Raw genomic sequence first — 4,268 nt, 5'->3', positions numbered from 1 at the left:
CCTCCACCCCCCGCCCTGAGTAGGTGAGGGTGGTGGAGGTGGTGGTGGAGGCGGCGGTGGTGGTGGTGGTGGTGGTGGTGGTCTTCTTCTTCCTTTGTGGCCTTTTGTCGTAAGAGCTGCTTACTACACCGTACATCTCTCTCTCTCTCTCTCTCTCTCTCTCTCTCTCTCTCTCTCTCTCTCTCTCTCTCTCTCTCTCTCTCTGTCCTTTTGTTTTCGTTGTTTTTTCGTTTGTTTCTTGTTATTTCTCTCTCTCTCTCTCTCTCTCTCTCTCTCTCTCTCTCTCTCTCTCTCTCTCTTTATTTTCTCTATTTTTATTTTCTTTGTTTGTGTTTTTGTTTTTTCTTTCTGTTTACCTTTTCTTTTATTCTTTATCTCTTATTCTCACTTTCTCTGTCTACATTTTTCTCTTTTTCTTTCTCTTTTTCTTTTCTTTCTTTCGTTCTTTCTCTTTCTCACATTTTCTATTTTTTTCTTTCTTTCTTTTGTTTCTATGTTGTTTTTTTATGTTTCTCTGTTTATTGTTTGTTTGTTTGTTTGTTTGTTTGTTTGTTTGTTTCACTTTATCGTCCTTTTTCTTCTTTTTATTTAATTATTTCACTTTTCTCTTCGTTTTTTTATTTATTTTTTCTTCTTTCAGTTTTTCTTTATTTTTTCTATTTTTTTATTTACTAAATTGTTTTTTTCTTCTTTGTTTCTTTTTCTTTCTTCTTTTTATTCTCTCTCTCTCTCTCTCTCTCTCTCTCTCTCTCTCTCTCTCTCTCTCTCTCTCTCTCTCTCTCTCTCTCTCTCTCTGTCTGTCTGTCTCGTGTCTCTTTCTTTTCTTTATTCTTCTTTTTCCTTCTTTTTCTTTACTTTTCTATTTTATCTTTTCTTTTTGCCTTTATCTCTTTGTTTCTTTTCTTTGTTTTATTAATCGTTTTCTTTTTCTTTCTGTCTGTTTTTCATTCCATTCTTTTCTTTATTTTTTCCTTCTCTTTTTCTTTTAACACTTTTTGTCTTTCTTCTTTTCTTTTTTCTTTTTTTAATCTTTTTTTCACTGTCACTTTAATTTTCTCTATTTTTTAGTTTATTTATCTTTTATTTATCTTTTCTTTGTTTCCTCTTATTTTTTTATATTTTTTCTTTCCTTTATTTTTTTCTTTATTCTATATCTTTATTTGGTCTCTTCTATCTATCTCTCCTTTTCTCCATATACTTCTCTCCTTTCTCTCTCTCTCTCTCTCTCTCTCTCTCTCTCTCTCTCTCCTTCATTTATTTTTTATTATTCATTATTATCATTCTCATTATTATTACCAATGTTTGCTAAATCTTGCCTTTTTATACAAGTTTACCATAAAATACCTCGTTTTCTCAATAACTCATCCATTTTCTCTTTAAATTGTCGTTTTCTTTCACTTTGTTTACATTCGTGACGTCACACCGAGACAAACAGTGGTGGATGATTCTGACTGGCTGGTCACTGATGACGTCATGTAAAAGCTCGACTCTCATTGGCTGTTAGAATTTATTTTATTTTTTTGATTGGCTGAATATTTCTTGTGATTTTTCTTTCACTATTTTATTTTTTTAATTGTTTTCTTCTTTATATTCTTCGTTTTTTGTTTGTTTCCTCTCCTCTCATTCGCCAGCCCAAGGTCACGTGATCTGAAAGAGAGAGAGAGAGCATTAGAGAGAGAGAGAGAGAGAGAGAGAGAGAGAGAGAGAGAGAGAGAGAGAGAGAGAGAGAGAGAGAGAGAGAGAGAGAGAGTACATATGAAAATAAAAAAAAATAAATAAAAAGGAAAATAAAAATAAAATGAAAGAGAATTAGAGATAAAACAAAGGAAGCATGAGAGAGAGAGAGAGAGAGAGAGAGAGAGAGAGAGAGAGAGAGAGAGAGAGAGAGAGAGAGAGAGAGAGAGAGAGAGTTGTTTCAAATGTTTCCTGTTTTATTTACTTTGTTGTTTTAGAAGAACACTAACTTAATTCTCTCTCTCTCTCTCTCTCTCTCTCTCTCTCTCTCTCTCTCTCTCTCTCTCTCTCTCTCTCTCTCTCTCTCTCTCTTTGACATTACTTATCATGGTATATTTTGAAGGAGAGAGAGAGAGAGAGAGAGAGAGAGAGAGAGAGAGAGAGAGAGAGAGAGAGAGAGAGAGAGAGAGAGAGAGAGAAACACATACAAAAAATATAATGGTGTAGTATCTTATTTTTCCTCCTCCTCCTCCTCCTCCTCCTCCTCCTCCTCCTCCTCTACGCCCTCAGGTGTTTCTTCATTACCTGTTGGGCTCTTGAAGGAGGAGGAAGAGGAGGAGCAGCAGCAGGAGGAGGAGGAAGGGGGAAGGAGGGTAGTAGGAGGAGGAGGAGGAATACAAAGGAATACAAAGGAAAGCCAAACAGCAACAGACCTTTTGATCCTTGCAAGGCTGTTTGGTAACTACTTCTAACTAGCTAGAGGGAAGAGAGACAGGACAGCACAGCAGAAGGCTCCTCCCCACCCACCACTCCCTCCACCCTGCGCTGCCATGGAAACAGTTGGGACAAGGACCATGCAGGGTGCAAAAACTGACATGGAGTTTTCACAGGAGAGGGTGAAAGGAAGTTGTGGTGTTGAGCCCACGGTGAACTGTGCACGCCGGTGTGGACACGTTACTAACAGAATCGCTTGTCTGTAAAATAGAAAAAAAAGTAGTTTTAATAATAACTGCGGGGGAGCTTATAGCGGTAGGTGTGTAATTGCTGGGACAAGGAGAAAACACGAAATTTCTACCAAAAATTCTCCAGAAAAACACGAAATTTCTACCAAAAATTCTCCAGAAAACACGAAATTTCTACCAAAAATTCTCCAAAAAACACGAAATTTCTACCAAAAATTCTCCAAAAAACACGAAATTTCTACCAAAAATTCTCCCCCCCCCCAAAAAAAAGAAATTTCTACCAAAAATTCTCCAAAAAACACGAAATTTCTACCAAAAACTCCAAAAAACACGAAATTTCTACCAAAAATTCTCCAAAAAACGAAATTTCTACCAAAAATTCTCCAAAAAAAAAACATTTCTACCAAAAATTCTCCAAAAAAACACGAAATTTCTACCAAAAATTCTCCAAAAAACACGAAATTTCTACCAAAAATTCTCCAAAAAAACACGAAATTTCTACCAAAAATTCTCCAAAAAACACGAAATTTCTATCAAAAATTCTCCCCCCCCCCAAAAAAAGAAATTTCTACCAAAAATTCTCCAAAAAACACGAAATTTCTACCAAAAACTCCAAAAAACACGAAATTTCTACCAAAAATTCTCCAAAAAACGAAATTTCTACCAAAAATTCTCCAAAAAAAAAACATTTCTACCAAAAATTCTCCAAAAAACACGAAATTTCTACCAAAAATTCTCCAAAAAACACGAAATTTCTACCAAAAATTCTCCAAAAAAACACGAAATTTCTACCAAAAAATTCTCCAAAAAACACGAAATTTCTACCAAAAATTCTCCAAAAAAAAACATTTCTACCAAAAATTCTCCAAAAAAAACACGAAATTTCTACCAAAAATTCTCCAAAAAACACGAAATTTCTACCAAAAATTCTCCCAAAAAAAAACACGAAATTTCTACCAAAAACTCCAAAAAGCAAGAAATTTCTACCAAAAATTCTCCAAAAAACGAAATTTCTACCAAAAATTCTCCAAAAAACGAAATTTTTACCAAAAATTCTCCAAAAAACACGAAATTTCTACCAAAAATTCTCCCAAAAAACGAAATTTCTACCAAAAATTCTCCAGAAAACACGAAATTTCTACCAAAAATTCTCCAAAAAACGAAATTTCTACCAAAAATTCTCCAAAAAACACGAAATTTCTACCAAAAATTCTCTAAAAAAAACACGAAATTTCTACCAAAAATTCTCCAAAAAACGAAATTTCTACCAAAAATTCTCCAAAAAACACGAAATTTCTACCAAAAAATCTCTCCCCCCAAAAAACGAAATTTCTACCAAAAATTCTCCAAAAAAACCTTTGACGTGTTTGTACATTTTGTTTTTGAATGTTTGAATACAATTGTAGTTTACTGTTTCTGAAGGGAGTTTATTCCAGATATTTAGTGTGCCTCTCAAGAAAATGTTTTGCGTGGAGGGACTCACAACGCTTGGCTACGGTGTGCAATCCGTCATTTGTTGCCAGGTGAGAATGATGAGTGATAGAACATTTATTAGCGTCAAGGTTACTATATCCTTTGAAAATGTTGCACACTTCAATTAGGTCTCCTCTTATCCTGCGCTTTGTTAAACTA

The 4,268-nt window shown here is 34.6% G+C and overlaps 1 long non-coding RNA gene across 1 annotated transcript in view; it reads right to left on the bottom strand.

Moving 5' to 3' along the window:
• Positions 1 to 756: 756 nt before the first annotated feature.
• Positions 757 to 4,268, bottom strand: part of LOC135095571 (uncharacterized) — a 13,123-nt gene continuing 9,611 nt past the window's right edge. Inside the window, exon 2 of the long non-coding RNA XR_010264440.1 lies at positions 757 to 1,647. This is a non-coding gene — a long non-coding RNA (uncharacterized LOC135095571). The remainder of the gene's footprint in view (positions 1,648 to 4,268) is intronic.

This window comes from Scylla paramamosain, chromosome 49 (genome assembly GCF_035594125.1).
Source record: "Scylla paramamosain isolate STU-SP2022 chromosome 49, ASM3559412v1, whole genome shotgun sequence".
NCBI classification, from domain to species: domain Eukaryota; kingdom Metazoa; phylum Arthropoda; class Malacostraca; order Decapoda; family Portunidae; genus Scylla; species Scylla paramamosain.
Note: the sequence above shows the minus strand (reverse complement) of the source record. Positions and strands in the feature narration are given on the sequence as shown.